This window comes from Amblyomma mixtum, chromosome 3 (genome assembly GCF_055824585.1).
Source record: "Amblyomma mixtum isolate Tamu chromosome 3, ASM5582458v1, whole genome shotgun sequence".
Taxonomy (NCBI): domain Eukaryota; kingdom Metazoa; phylum Arthropoda; class Arachnida; order Ixodida; family Ixodidae; genus Amblyomma; species Amblyomma mixtum.
The window spans coordinates 18365684-18382347 of NC_143014.1; the positions used below are offsets into that span (position 1 = coordinate 18365684).

Here is a 16664-nt window from a genome sequence, read left to right on the forward strand (position 1 = left end):
AATCCACACAAGAAATAAAGCTTTTAGCTTATAAAACATTTGTTCGGCCAATGTTGGAATATGCTGCGGCAGTGTGAGATCCCTGGACCGAAAGTAACAAACTTAAAATAGAAAATGTCCAACGCAAAGCTGCTAGGTTTATTTTTAATTCTTACAGTTGGAATATTTCCCCAACAGCCCTACTGCAAACCGCAGGACTTGAGCAGCTGGCCATGCGTCGTCATCGTGAAAAATTAAAGTTATTCTATCTGTATTATCACAATAAACTAACACTAGAGGAAGGAATTTTAGTTGAGCACACATCTCGACGCCCAACATGCTCTTACCATACAAAGAAAGTTGCCGCGTTTTCATGTAAAACAAATGTTTTTAAGTACTCGTTCTTTCCCCACTCTATCACTAAATGGAATGGTTTACCTGCTGACGTTGTCAATTGCGAATCGGTAAATTTATTTTTAGAAGCTCTGAAGGATGTATAGGGCTCTTATGTATCCTTGTTTTGGGCCAAGTCCGATGCCTTCGTTTGCTGCTAGGTTCGATGTAATTACATGTTCTCTGCCTTTGTATTCAATTTTATGTTGTATGTTCTGGTTTTTGCTCTGTTTGCTATCTGCTTCTTTTGCAATGTACTTGTCATTTTTTATCAATATGTTTGTACCCCACTCCTGCCTAAGGCCTGTAACACAGGCCGGCAGTATTCGCTAAATAAATAAATAAAAATGAGTGGTTGCGAGTGGACGTGAGTGGCAATGAGTGGTTGTGAGTGTACATGAGTGGCAATTAGTGGCAATGAGTGGTTGTGAGTAGACGTGAGTAGCAATGAGTGGTTGTGAGTGGAGGTGAGTGGCAATGAGTGGATGTGAGTGGTGGGTGGACGCGACAGCGAAGTCTGTCGCATATGTTTCGCGACGACGATACCCGCTTAGCTATTTTCATGTTGTTGACAGCTGAGGGAAGCAAATATTGACTACTGAGGGCGCTCGAGGCACCATAAGGCATCATGCTCGTGTCTTTGGACAACCGAAGCAGAGGATTCCGCTGGCACAGGAACGGCAATATTTCGTTGCATTTGTAGTTCACTATTGGCACGGGCGCAGACCCTTTGCGGATGCAATGAGCCGCTACAAGTTTTGTGAGATCCTTTATCGAATTTCGCATTGCCAGTCCTGAAAATATAGACAGGTGTATCTTGCCACGCTCCCCGCACGGCTCGACCTCATTTACACAAGAGTTACGATGCTTACTGCTGAAACAACGACTGTCCGCTCCTTGGCAATGACTACTGTAAGATGGGATCTCGAGGGCTGCAGTGGACTCTTAGGCTTTTTTTGTGTGCCCAGGTGTGTGCATTGCAGAGCGCCGCTCTGGCTGTAATTTGTTGATTGGGCCGGACCCACACGAAAACCTGACCTGCTTGGCGCCTAAGCTTTGTCACTGGGGGAGTGAAATCGAAAGAAGCTTGTGAAATGCGATTTTGTTTATTTTTCGTGTTTTCAGTGAAGTAAGGCGCACGCTAAAAAATGGCTCACAAGTTACCTGCATACGCATTCTTCCACGAACGACGTTGAAGATTAATCAGGTGAAATGTAAGCGCCCCCTATCACCATGCGGATGTGCATGTGGTCTCCGCACGCACTAGCCTCAAAAACATCGCGCTGGTTTGTAAAACCTCCTTCAGACAGGGATTGTGTGCAATGCAGAAAACGTTCTGCACTGCAGACATGTCCACAGATCGGTCACACAGAGTAGCTTAGGAGGATTTGTAAACGGATTGCTAATGACAACTCCCCTTAGCATCGTTATTACGCGGGGAAATCCTCTACTTGCGGCCCATTCCAGCCATTTTCCTTTACGTGAGGAAATCACTCGATCGTTTGAAAAACACGTTCCATTTTCGATGGCGTGAAAAGTATTCATAGTTGCCATTTGACTCCAATGTGTTCATGCAGAGTCACGGAACGTCATTGTCAAGCAAGGCCAAATGACCAAATATTGGTAATTAGACACCATCCAATACTATTGCCAAGACAAATTCGTTATTTTTACTTAGACACCGTCATAGGCGCGCGCACAAGGGAGGGAGCCCCCCCTCCCCCCCTCAATCGTCTAAGCCCCCTAATCGGCAAGTCTGCCTCATACATTTACTTGTCGGACCTGTTCCGTCACAGTTTACAGCGCAGTGCTATGTCCAATCAGGCTTTTTAGTGGCCGAAGACCCATGATGTTGCGTTCAAGAACTGTTTACTGTCCGGGTCATTTTGAGGCAAGCTTTTCAGGTTCTTTTTTGCTGTGACAGTGAAAAAAAAAAACAAATCTGTCACATTTGCTGGGGTTTAGAGAGAATGGAAATTACTCTGGAAGCGGGATGTTACATTGATACTTCAGCGTCGCAGTGACATGCCTTCCTCTGCCGGTACTCACGTGGTGAACAAGGGAGCCGAAAGCCTCAGTGTGCTTGCGAACGTTTCAACAAGAGGGCTGTCTTAGTCAGGATGAAGACAAGACCTCTTGTGGAAACTCTGGCAAGCACCCTGAGCCTTTTCCCTCCCTTCGTTCACATTTTGAGTGTGAAGGAACCAGCGGCTTATCCTCTCTATACCATATATTCCTCTGCCGATGTTACAGATTAAAATAAAAACTACTGCTGAATAATATCTTGTATATTTTGAAATTACATCGCATGGAAAAAATGTTCTATAATCATTCCTCACTACTGTGCTCCGTTCTGGCCGTAAGGGCCTAGGAGAGAAGGTTGGGGTGGGGTGGGGGGCACTGCGCTGAAACATGGCCCATTTTCATGGAGAACCCTGTGCACGCCTATGGACACCGTTCAAAAACTTCTCTAAGGATCTTAGCTGATGCTGAACAGGCACTCATCGTCCCAGCAGCAAGCCCGGAAGCGCACGTGCGTACCATTCAGTGCATGGAATATGCTTGATCAGTGACCACTTTCATCGAGCAGTGAAGATGTGAAAATTGGCCAAATAGCCCGACAAAGCCTGGGCCGCTCAGCACCCCATCTTTGCGACACAGGCTATGCTAGGGGAGCCATGAGGGCAGTCGGCTGCGGCAGTAAATCTCTCAACCCCTCCGTTGTTAGCAAACAAGGAAAGAGTGAGTGAACGTGAATGAAGTGAGCGGACATGAGTGTGAGTGGTTGTGAGTGTGAGTGAGTGGTTGGGAGTGCGAGTGGTCATGAGTGGTCATGAGTGGTTGGGAGTGCGAGTGTGAGTGAGTGGTCATGAGTGGTTGTGAGTGCGAGTGTGAGTGAGTGCGAGTGAGTGGTTGTGAGTGTGAGTGGACATGAGTGCGAGTGAGTGGTTGGGAGTGTGAGTGGACATGAGTGCGAGTGTGAGGTTGTGAGTGGACATGAGTGCAAGTGTGAGTGAGTGGTTGTGGGTGCGAGTGGTCATGAGTGTGAGTGAGTGGTTGTGAGTGCGAGTAGTCATGAGTGTGAATGCAAGTGGTCATGAGTGGGAATGTGAGTGAGTGGTTGCGAGTGTGAGTGGACATGAGTGTGAGTGTGAATGAGTGGATGTGAGTGCGAGTGGCCGTGAGTGTGATTGAGCCACCTCTATTGGTGCCGAGGTATGCACCCTGTATACCATAAGTATTACGCCCAAACATATTCTTTAAAGATAACTGAAACGGTGCAGTGGCTTCTCACAGTATGTCCAAATGCAGCTACTAGAGTTTAGCGAGGCTGGAAATAAAAGCATCGTTTTACCGTACCGTAACAGATGCTGGCACCACATTCTGCCACTCCTTTTTAAAAATTTATTTGTCGGCAACAAAAAATACGCTTTTTTTATGTGAAAGTAATTGAATGGGTTGACCATTTGGCATTTTTTTCTTTGTCTAGCACCGTTGCCCACTTAGCGTTTTCAGGTCCTCGATGTGGCCGTTTTCGCAGAAATCGATATACTTGTAATAAAATTACAGAACAACGCGGGGTTCAAGTTTAATGCAAACAGTGCTATACCAAGGTTTCAGGCAAAACTCCAAAAAAGTTTGCTTAAATTTAGATTCCAAGTTTAGTTTAAAAGATGTTGAAATCTTCAAATTTTTCTCCTGTTAAGCACTTCCATTTTAAACCAAAATCCACGGTTTATTTTTTGAGGCATGACAGGGCATCTCAATACCAGACTACATGCGGAGAGAAACTTTGCCGACGAGGAATGGTTCCTGAACAATAATTTTCGCGAAATGCCCACATGAAGGTGATCTCTTACACTTTGGAGCATGATATTTGAAGAAAATTTTTTTTCTTCGAAGAAGGTCTCTACACTTCTGTTGGGACTGGTCTTAACTGGCACGAGTTTCCTCAGCCAAATCTAAAATGTCAAGAATTTGGCGCATCTCCTTTCATGTGGAATGACCCTGCTGTCCCCAAATTTTTTATTTTTGAAATCGACTGGGAAATACTGTAAAAAAAATTGTTTCGTGAACCTTGGAGGCTGTGAATTGTGACGAAACATTCAAGAAACAGGCAATTTTCTCTGTTAAGGTTTTCTGCCTTACGGAGCATATTTCTTTACAACAGTTTTATCTTTTTGGGCCACTTGTTTTGTTGCACTCCTAGGACCACAGCGCAGGGCTAGGCAACCTTTGTTTTTCAAATTTACGAATTTTAAACTTTTTGTATGAAATTGTCTTCTCACTTCAATATATCAACAAACACTGAATCTCAAAAATTCAAAACAAAAATTTGAGCTTTGCAAAACAAAAAAAAAATTACATGACTTCACCCTGCAAGAGCAATGAATGTTGAACTAGCCTTCTGCCACATTTTCTTACCTTTGCAGCCTTTTCATTAGATTTAGGAAAAATATATATCAAATAATTTTCTGCACATAAAAGCGACATTTGATGAGTAAAATTGTTTTTAAGTTGCTAAAAAAAAATTCATGTAAAAACAGCTAGAAGTATAGTAAATTTTGCTGAAAGCTGTGTCCCTCCTTAAATGGATATGTGGGACAGACTGCTGGGCACATTACGTTGGCTTGAAATCCTATCATTTACATCAAGTGCTGTATTGCTTGCTTACATTGCCTTTCTCACATTTCCTTGTCAAGTGCGAGTTAACTTTTAAAATGAGCAAGGTGCCACCTCTTTTTGACACAGAGCGGTACATGACCAGAAATGTAGTTTGAAGCAGTGGCCATTTTCTTTGCAGTCGCTAAACGCCGACACATTGGTTGGAAATGTGCCAAGCTTCTTGGCACTTCAGCAGCCGACCGTGGTGCACCTTCACTGTTCATTGGCATGGGTGCACTCCAGAAATGCCACCTTGTAGCACTCCATATGTAGCCGCTGTCTGTTCCTCCACGGCCGAGATAAAGGTGACCATCATTGGTATCCAAAGAGTCTCCCTATCATCGCTCCCACTATAGTGGCAGTGTTTATCGTGCTGTTCGTCCTCTGATACAGGCACAACAGTAGAAGATGCATGCAAAGTTAGTGGGCTTCCTCATAACAGGAGCATTGAAAGGACTCTGAAAATGAACACCAAAGCTTGTTTGGCTGGCTACTGTTTACTTCAGAATGTTTTGCATAATACCTTTTCTGTGTGCTCAACTTAATGCTCAACCATTTTTGCATTTTTTTTGGTCGCAGCAGGGACGAGGGAAATTTCTTAGGAAGGCCATACATATCATGCAAAACCAGGTGGTGTTTTTTGGATACTGCATGGTTATACAGGCATGCCTCGTTAATATGGTACATTGGTCCTCCATCAAAACTGTCCATAACAAATTGGGAAGAAAAATAAAACAGACACACATTTATTCAGATATATACACTAAGATTACAGTATGCTTTTCTGCATAACAGCAAGCACTGAATTCCAAATTATAATTTTAGAAACTTGAACATTTTCCCGGTCGCAAAAATAGCACTGCAGTGCAAAGTGCCTCCCAGGCCGTTGGAGACATGATGGCAGGATTCGCACTGGGTGTCCGATTCTGTGTTTGCTGTTGTATTCACAATGGCCCTGTAGATGACTTGTTGTTCACCACTTCCTGGGTCTACTGCATCTGCTGCAGGCATTCCTGAAGATTCGCAAGGAGGATGTCATTGATGCAGATTCATTCGCTTGTGACCTTCCTGTGAGGAATGCAATTTCTTGGCTGATCTGTGACAACGATGGTGAGCCAATGTACAGTAGGGCTTTGTTGGCTACGCAGAATCCTTCCAGGTTTGTGTATGCATTTGCACCTTTTGTACAGGAATCATAGGTTCCCTGGTACACCTGTCTGTTTGCATATGGTTCTGTGTTCATGACAGCACCATTTGCATGTTTCCTGACCAAATCCCAATTCTGATGTTTCTCCACAATGACAGACACTGCACTACTAAGTTGAGCCGTTCCCGAGTCCTGCAGTATCGATGCTAGAGTCCGTGCCTCAAAGCTGAGGTCAAGCGTGGGATCTGTCTAACTCCCAAAGTTTAATTTCGGTTTCATCCCTCACTGGTTGGACTAAATTAAATTGTTCCTGCTGTTTATACTAATAAATTTAGAGCTTCAAACTGTTGTTAAGCCGAGTTTCTCTGCGCTTAACCACAGTCATATCTCAAGACCAAATATCACTTAATTTGCAACGCAGGTTGGCGCAACAAAGGTTGAGGAAGCTTCCATTCTTTTCTTTACAATGTTGAAGTGCTTATGGAGGTGGTCCTTTCAACATTTTTTTTCACATCCTGCAGCCTCAGGTGAAACTGTGGCATGAGGAGATGAAATACCGTAGCTCCTCCTGGATGGCGCAGAGACGGTCGCCAAGCCCCCGCCGGGAAAACTAAAGAGAGCGACCTCAGGGGGCGAGGCCGCTGGCAATCGATGCGAACAAGACCCCCCGACAACGCGAACAGCGACCGACCGCGATTTAAAGGCAACGACTGCAGTACCTGAACTCTGAGATTGATTCTCGTTGGATATACCCGTGCTTCTTGATGGCTATAAGGTTAGTGCTTTGGTGGACACTGGCGCTGATTTCTCGATTTTAAGCGGAAGGCTAGCGGCGCTTCTTAAAAAAGTAATGACGCCATGGTCCGGCACGCAGATTCGCACGGCTGGCGGACATGTCGTAACTCCAAATTCGCAGCTCCACATTTGTTGTCAGCTGCCTAGTTCTACCTGACTGCTCCCGTGACTGTATCCTTGGCGTTGATTTTCTCTGGGAGTATGGAGCTATTAGTGACCTCCGAAAGCGCAGTGTCACATTTTCTACCGAGAAAGCTGATGTTTACTCCAGGTACTGTCAACGCCGCGCCGCCCTTCAAATATCCGCCGAGAGCGTTTGGATTCCGCCACGCGCCAGTGTTATTGTGAGTGTTCACTGCGATGGACTACGTGAAGGGACAGTAGTCGCAGAAGGCAACCTGTCCCTTTTGCTCACCCACGGCATCTGCTCAGCGCGAAGTCTCATCCATCTAACGACGGCTGGTCTGAGCTCCTGGTGACTAACTTCTCTAACGAGCCCCAGCACCTTTTTCGTGCTACTGCCATCGCATTCGCCGACCCCTTAGCGGAGGTTTCTGAATGTTTCGCGTTCGAAGCTGCTACACCTGTGCGCCCATCCCTTGACATCAGCCCGGACCTTTCGGTGACTCAACAGCGAGAACTACGTGCCCTCCTACTCGAATACGCTACCTGTTTCGCTTCTTCGTCGAAAGTCCGGCAAACGGCTCTTCTGAAGCACTGCATCATTACGCCCGACGATGCCCGCCCTATCCATCAGCAGCCGTACCGTATCTCACCGAAGGAGCGTGAGGCGATCCAAACGCAGGTGAAGGAGATGCTTTCAGATGGAATAATTCAACCTTCCAGCAGCCCCTGGTCTTCACTTGTCGTGCTGGTGAAGAAAAAGGATGGGACACTCCGCTTCTGCGTGGATTATCGAAAACTGAACAACATCACTAAAAAAGACATCTACCCGCTGCCTCGTATCGACGACTCGCTCGACAGACTTCGTCGCGCCCAACACTTCTCTTCCATTGATTCAAAGAGTGGGTACTGGCAGATAGAGGTCGACGAGCGGGACCGCGAAAAAACGGCGTTCGTGACACCCGACGGACTGTACGAATTTAAAGTGCTACCTTTTGGGCTATGTTCAGCGCCGGCAACTTTCCAGCGGATGATGGATACCGTTCTCGCTGGACTAAAATGGCAAACTTGTTTGGTTTATCTCGATGATGTCGTCGTATTTTCCGAAACCTTTGCCGAACACCTTGAACGCCTGAGGACAGTATTAGATGCCCTCCGATCGGCCGACTTAACGCTAAAGCCAGAGAAGTGCCACTTTAGGTACAAAGAGTTGAAGTTTCTCGGTCACCTCGTGAGTGCCGATGGCGTTAAGCCCGACCCCGAGAAAACTGCTGCCGTCGCCAACTTTCCTGTTCCTGCAACAAAGAAAAGTGTGCAACGTTTTTTGGGTCTGTGCGCATATTACCGCCGCTTCATCGCCGACTTTTCAAAGATTGCCGCACCCCTGTACCACATCACGCGCAATGATACACAGTTCGTGTGGGCTGCCGAGCAGCAGGAGGCTTTTGCCGAGCTGCGCAGACGACTGCTGACAACCCCTGTTCTTGTGCACTTTGATGAAGAGGCTGAAACCGAAGTCCACACCGACGTGAGCAACGTCGGCCTCGGCGCCGTACTCGTCCAACACCAAGGTGGCGTGGAACGGGTCATTGCGTATGCAAGCCGCACGCTTTCTCTCGCTGAAACAAACTATTCGACCATAGAAAAAGAATGCCTTGCGGTTGTGTGGGCAACCATGAAATTTCGTCTGTACCTCTACGGCCACCCGTTCAAAGTAGTTACCGACCACCATTCGTTGTGCTGGCTTGCCAATCTTCGTGACCCATCGGGGCGCCTAGCCCGATGGAGCCTCCGCCTCCAAGAATTCGACTACACCATTGTGCACAAATCTGGCCAGACGCACGAAGACGCTGACGCACTCTCTCGCGCACCCGTCGGTAGAGGACGAGAGTGGTTTTATTGGAGTTGTCAGCGACTTAGACTTAATGACCCGACAGCGAGCTGACCCAGACCTGCGACCTATCATTGATTATCTGGAGGGCCGAGCTTCTGTCGTACCCCGACAATTTTCTAGGAACCTGCCGGCCTTCTGTCTCCAGAACGGCATTTTGTTTAAGAAAAACTCCAGCACTGTTGACCGAGCGCACCTCCTCGTCGTTCCGGCAGATCTCCGCGCCGATATCCTTCTTGCTTGTCACGATGAGCTGACCTCCAGCCATTTGGGCTTTGCCCGCACACTTGCACGCGTGCGCCAGGCATATTATTGGCCCAAACTTTCTCACGCCATCCAGCGTTACGTCAGAGGCTGCCGCAATTGTCAACGTCGTAAGGCGCCTCCTCTCAAGCCAGCGGGTTTGCTCCGACCTATTGAACCGCCTCGGACGCCGTTTGATCAAGTCGGCATCGATCTTCTGGGCCCATTCCCTGTGTCATCGGCCGGTTATAAATGGATCATAGTCGCGACCGACTATTTAACAAGGTATGCGGAAACTAAGGCGGTGCAGCGCGGTACGTCATCTGAGATCGCCCAGTTTTTTATGCAACAAATCGTGCTGCGTCATGGCGCACCATCCCATGTAATCACTGATCGAGGTACGGCGTTTACGGCACAGCTCATGCGCGACATGTTCGAGCTCAGTCACACGAACCATCGCAAAACCACTGCCTATCACCCACAGATGAACGGGCTCACAGAGAGACTCAACAGAACGATCGCCGACATGATCGCAATGTACATAGACTCGCAGCACAAAATCTGGGACGAGATTCTCCCGTACATCACATACGCTTACAACACGGCCACCCAGGAGACGACCCGATTTACACCATTTCATCTGGTCTACGGACGTGACGTTCAGACGATGCTGGATGCAATGCTTCCATGCTGCACTGATGACCACCCACTCACGCCAGACGCCGAGCAGTTCGCTCAGTGCGCCGAGGAAGCACGTCAACTTGCCCGTATTCACATTCAGCGGCAGCAGAGCACGGATGCGCGCCGCTACAACCTCCGTCATCGGCACGTCGAATACCATCCGGGTGACCAAGTATGGGTGTGGACTTGGTACGCCGCCCAGGCTTGTCTGAAAAACTGATGTGCCCTTACTTTGGACCATACAGAGTTTTGCGCCGCGTCACAGAAGTGACCTACGAAGTTCTTCCTGACGGAACTGTGCAGCCTCAGCGTCGCCCACCCCGCTCTGACGTTGTGCACGTTGTCCGCATGAAACCGTACTTCACGCGGTTATGGATAGTACGCTCAGTGTTCCGCTAGTTTTCGCGTGGGACACCTTGGCCCACCTCCCTTGTACATTTTTGTGTGCTTGTGCTGTTTTGTTTTTTCTCTTTCCACTGCCCGTACTGCAACCCCGCTTTTATGTTTTTCTTTTTTTGGGAGGGGGAGTAATGCCACCTGGTGTTCTCAGGTGGCGCTGAAGTGTCTTCGAAGGCGTTGAAGTGTCTCGCGCTGGCTGGTTGGCTGCTGTATTTTGCTGGTTAGCGACCTGTCGCCCTATTTTCCGTTACAATATATACCCCAGTGTGCCCTTCTAAACACCTGCCTGATGACAGCAGAATCTAATACGCAATGAATATTGTACAGTGAAATTTTTTTCCTTCGATGTTTCTTTGAACACTTTTTTTTTCAGAAGTGGTTGCCCCCACCATCCAACAAAGTATTGCAGCTTGTTCTGTGCAGAAAAAAAACACTGACATTGGTTGGCTGTCTGATTTTCTTAAAGCTACACGACAGCTGAGGTGCCCTGGAGACTATATCAATGAAGCCTTCAGCAACATTGGCCAAAATGTAGTTAAGGTACTGTGCTTCTGCTAAGTGTGCATTCTTTGAGGACCTGATGCCAACATGGTGTGAACATGACATTCAAGAGATGTTTTCACGATAGCTGTCTTAGCAAGTTTACGGTGGATTGAATTGTACGGAAGCAGTTCTTTAGGCACTGTCTCCTCATCGCTCATCAGAGCAACCAAACTGCCTTATATATATCGAAGAGAAAATCGGACAGCGATGTAATGTCAAAGTGGTTGTTTTCTGTGCCAGATGAGCTGCAATCGTTATGCCAGATGACTAGGCCAGCCATTTCTTGCATGAAAAGAATGTGAAAAAAACAAAACATAAGATCAGATTTGTTCAGTGCACAGGATTCACTGTACATTGGATCCCCTTTCTTAGGTACGGTTTCTTTAACGGCAGACTGGGGTACACTGCAAAAATGTACAAGTCACAAAATGGTGGTTTCCTAAACTTTCATTGCAGAGTATGCAGATGCCAACATACCTTTGACATATTGTAATGGGAAGAAGCATTTCTGATAAACCGAGAAATTATCTGTGCAGAAATAATTCATAGTCTGAAAAGAAAAAAAATGCACGTCTACTCCGTCCGACATTTTACTGCAAAAACCTGCCGTCATGATGACGATGCTTATGCATTCACAGTGCCAGCACTCTTTACTGCATAAGTCTGTGCAAGAGTGCAAACAGTAAATGGCAAGCAGCAGCAGCAGTGTATCATCCTTTCCTCTGTCTTCACTGTCTGTGTACATAACCAAAAATAAAAATTACTATTACTGATGCTGCGAGACCAGACCCCTTCTCATCAAACAAGATATTTCCTACAATGTACTTCGTATCAAGGCACTGCGAGTTCTCTGTTCGAAACATAAGTTAAGGAACTGCACAACAGAGTCCACACAACTTTCTGCACAGTGCGGATGTCAAAAGAGTGATGTATTCCTTCCATTCCTCATAAATTGGCAGTCAAACCACACTCTCGGTCACATGCAGTGCCACACTGATTTGGATGTTAGTTTTCTGTATACTAACATATGGAAGTGTTTCATCTGAAAACAAGGCTCTTTCTTCACTAATCGATTCGTGCAGTTCATCTATCATCGTGCTTACCGAGACCTGGTTAAATGACATGATTCCTGACAATTGCATTTTCCTCTGCAACTCCGAATTTAACATATTTCATGGTGACCGCATAAGCTGTAGGGGTGCACTTCTTGCCATCACAAAAGAGAGAGGTCACTGCTGTGCTTATTGAGGTCATGCCATGCCTGGAGTCAACGTGGGTTCGTGTGAAATGTGGCTCTGTGGATGTCATTATTGATGTTTACCGCCCTTCTGACATGAGCATTTTAATCTCAAGTGCAAAATGCTAAGGAAAGTTATTGTTCGATTTCCTAATTCAGGCTTACTATTACTAGGCGATCTTAACTTTCCAGCAATTAGTTGGTCCTCACTAACAGCTCCAGCTAATGATCCTGAAGCTCAGGCTTTCCTCCAGTCTTGCCTTGTTTTTTTTTATTGCAACAACATATTTCTGAAACCACGCGTCGTTCTGCCAGCGTTCTTGATCTTATCCTAACCAGTAAACCTTTGTTCAAATATGACGCTCTTAGAAGGCCTTACTAATCATTCCATAATCACAGGAAAGCTTAAAGGGACACTGAGGAGAGCACTATTAATATTTTTTTTATAGTAAAATCCGATAGTTCGGCATGTCATGGCTTTGTTGCCACTTGGCCGGCAGCGAAAGATGCATTTATTTCTAAGAAATTTGGATTCGAAGTTGAAAAAGTTTTTCCCACCGCTCTGATTCAAACTTGGGATTCTCCTATGACGACACAGGACTAAGTGACGTGAAACATGACGTGCGCATGACGTACCGCAGACTCCGTGATTTCTGGCGGCCAGCAGTGCGGCCTAGCAGCAGCCGAAAAGAAAGCTACCGCCGGCCGCACGTTGAAGGCATCTATCGGCTATTGCGGCCGTCGCTACAGTCGCTTCGATTACGTTTGCACTGGCGTTTTGCCAGCGTTACGATGGATCTCGTTCTCGAAGTCGTCAACGAAGTTCTCTAGCATACCGTGTACCTTGTTACCGCTAGCGGAATACCGGGAGCCTGCCTACCGCCGGAAAACAGGCGCTGATTGGTCCCGATGCTTCTGGAGCGCGCGTAGCTGCCGGGCACGTGGCGCCATCTGGCGACGTAAAGGAGATTTGCGCATGCATTGGCTGCGCCTCAGGGATTTTTGGCTTCTCGGGTCCTAGAGTTCTAGCAACACTGTTTTGTCCTATGACGTCATCACGCTTGTACTTGCGAGTTTGGCCTGTGGCGGCGATACCTGTATTTTGGTTCTTGCTCTTTTCTATGTTACAAGAGCGTTGTTGTCAGTATGAGTGGCGTTTTTGTAATCAGGAGCTGGTATTCTGTCGATACAAGCCAACTTCAATTTCTCCTCAGTGTCCCTTTAAATTTGAGCCCCACAAAAAAGCAACTCGCAACAAACAAATCAAGTGCTACAACCGAGCAAACTTCGCCAAAATAAATGCTGAGTTGACAGTTTTTTCTGAGCACTTTCTTCTCAATTTTTGAACAGGTCCAGTGGAAGTCAACTGGAACCTGTTCATTAATAAACATGCCGCTCTTATTGACAGATTCATGCACTAACACTGCGCCTTGGTTTAATCGGCACCTACATCGCCTAAACAATAACAAAGAACGCCTTTACAGACAGGCTGACAGAAACAGGCACTGAAACGCTACAAAGCATGCAATAAGGATTATCAGTTTGTCTAATTTTCTCACTAAAATGGTGTCATTGCGTGGCGTCAAGTTTTGAGAACGAAGCATTCGAATATTTTTTATTTACTTACACATACTGCTATCTCTTCTATTGGAGGCATAACAGGGGAGGGTTACACATCATTTGATTACAACAATGTCAATAACATGGTTAGGTAGTTCTTTTTGAAATTGATTATTCAGCTATGCACACAGAGAACCATCCAAGTCATTCACATTCTGTGGACCTTGATATGCCGGTGTGTTGACATTGTAGATGTGCAGGCTTGAGCCATTTTTGCAAGCCACCCAAGAGAAACACATTAGGTAAAAAATGGTGAAGCATAGAAGTGATATCATTGTTAAACAGTGCGGAAAGACGGGACATATGAAAGGAAGACAAGCAACACAACCGCTGAAGAAAATGGATCATTACCAACTCGCCCAAACAGAATTAGTGCTGATATGTTCACTTTGTTTCAAGAACTGGTGAGCGGTTTCGGCAGCTTTGCATCGTACCATTCTTTTTAGTTTTCATTTACCCACTGCTGTACATTTTTCACATTCACACTGCTCTGATATAATAACCACCAGCCCTTCTGACATGTATGATCTTGACAAAACTCAACGAAATTTGGGTGCACAGTAAAACCCATATACATGCGCCATAACCCATAGCAACATTTCCGGGGCAATCATGAGGGAACATGCACGGTCCATTCACTGGCGTAATGCCAGGCAACTGGTGCCTCACCCATGAAAGTTTTCCTACACATTCCACAGGCTGCAGACAAAACAGATGATAGCAGTGCAGCACAAGGTCATGATAGGATTTAACAAAAGAGGCCATGGGAACACTTTGCATCAAACATATACATAGCTAACATACAGCAGAGTAGAACTCTACATTGGTGAGTTGTTGGTATTCCATGGTGACAGCAGCACCACAAGACAATGGCACAGGTTCAGTTTATTTGGTTTATTGGGGTTTAACGTCCCAAAGCAACTCAGGCTATGAGAGACGCCGATCAGCACAGCCCCCTAGTTCTTGTATCAATATCTTTTGGTGCTTCTCACACCACAGATTGAATATTCTATATTCAATATTTATAATGGACTTAAATACTTACCCATTCTTAAATTACTCATAATGTGCTTCAAGTTTTCTTGTTCTTTTTCTGGGAGGAGGGGGGGGGGGGGGGGGGGGGTGAGATGCTGGCAGAAAACTTCGTGTGTTTCAGTTGGTAGAGTGTGCTTTCCTGCGTTGGATGTCAATGAGTAATTATTCCCTTATTATATATATATACATATATTTCGGTGCGGTCACGAAAGCCAATCACTCGAAGTGTCTGAACGAGGGGACTTGCATTCGCCACACGCTGGTAGCAATTTTAAAACACTGGTTCGCGAGGCAGCCCCACAACTTTTCTTCTCCGAGAACACGCACTGCTGGTGGTGCATACATTTAGCGCTATGAAATCGTCTCTGTCCGACAGGATTACGCAGCAGTGAAAGCCTCCGAACGGGAAAGTGACCATAAGCTACCTCAACCGCTGTTTTGCCATAAATTAGTACAGCACCAAAGAAGGCCGTGTAGGCAGCTGCGCAGCACGGAGAGCTCACCTGAACTGGTTCCAACGTGTCATACTTGAACACTGCAGCATGACTTTTTTCTTGCGCTTAAAAATGCACTTAGTGTTACAATTGAACAATAAACTGAAGCTGGCACGTACACGGCCGCAGCAAAAACACGAACAGCACCAATCCAGCCACAGATACAAACAACCCGCGGCACGCAGAAGATGATGCTGAAGTCGATGGGCAGGGCAGGCCGTCCAGCGCCACCTTCGAAATGAAATTTTTCTGCAACTGATACGAGGTGCGCTGAAAGCATGGCTCAAAATTCGTAAGAAAGGACATTACAATAGCACCATAAAAATAATGAGAGCTGATAGCAAAAATAACGAAAGGATAGGTTTTAGACAGAAGTGCCAACCGTGAAATCAAAACCGAAACTCAGCAGGCGACTTTGCCAAATTTTATTTTTTGCCATTGAAGTGCGTTGACCACTACTGCACCAACTTGGGTCTCAATTTTGAAGCGTCAAAATGTTATTCCTAAAAGAGGCACAATTTTTTTTGTATGAGTCGCGACAGCGCCTGCGTCACGGGAGGGGCAGATCTGACAGGCATGAGAAATATTTCAAGTAGAAATTCCACATTAACTCTCTGAGAAATTTATGGTGTCTTCGGCTGACGGCACTCGTGGAGTTTTCTACGCACTCGTGCGGTGCCCCACGTTCGGCTGGATGCCTCTCGTGCAGTGCCGTACATTCGGGTGAGACGAGCACGACACGCGTGCGCGCCACCGCGGAGACCGACGGTGGAGCGTGGCGCAATCCCGTCGTGCAGACGACGCTGTTCACGCTCGTTGGTTGACGCCGCATCGACGAAGAGGAAAAACGGACGAAACATTACAAGTGGGCACATTTTAAAGAAATGTTGAAATCATAGCAGCTGCAATGCATTTATTCGCGCTGCAATCACGCAGCCACCGGCCGGCGAGCCATGTGCCTTCCGTTATGAGGAAATTCAAGGTTTGTCAATATTTTTAGTCTTGCAAGTTCTGCCTTACCTTTTGCAGCGAACGGCATATGCTGTTCATCCGGCATGCGTGCACTTTATAACATCGTACTTTTTGCCAACGTATGCGCAGGTTAAAGGATATCAATAAAGCGACAATGTGGGGCGCTTAGTGGATTGAGACTCACTTGCTGATATTTTCGGAAGTTACTCTAGCTGAAGCTCTAAAGGCGTATGCATCGCAACCGGCAAGCATAGCGCCTTGGTGTGGCGTCTTACAAACCTGCGCCCCCATAATTAATCGCAGTATCTCACGAGCAGGCTCGTGGGTCCCGCGTTTCCCGCTAATTCTATCAACGCCTGTTACAAGCGCAGTACTGCACTGTTCTGAAGAGGCTGTTGCTAATAGGTGAGGTGCGTTTCCGCCGTCAACGCAAAGAGTCATGGGAAA

General features: G+C 46.5%; 1 long non-coding RNA gene across 1 annotated transcript in view; it reads right to left on the reverse strand.

Moving 5' to 3' along the window:
* The window catches only part of LOC149349366 (uncharacterized), an 85325-nt gene extending 69690 nt beyond the window's left edge, over positions 1 to 15635 (reverse strand). The window contains exon 1 of the long non-coding RNA XR_016290052.1: positions 15255 to 15635. This is a non-coding gene — a long non-coding RNA (uncharacterized LOC149349366). The remainder of the gene's footprint in view (positions 1 to 15254) is intronic.
* Between the last annotated feature and the right edge of the window lie 1029 nt (positions 15636 to 16664).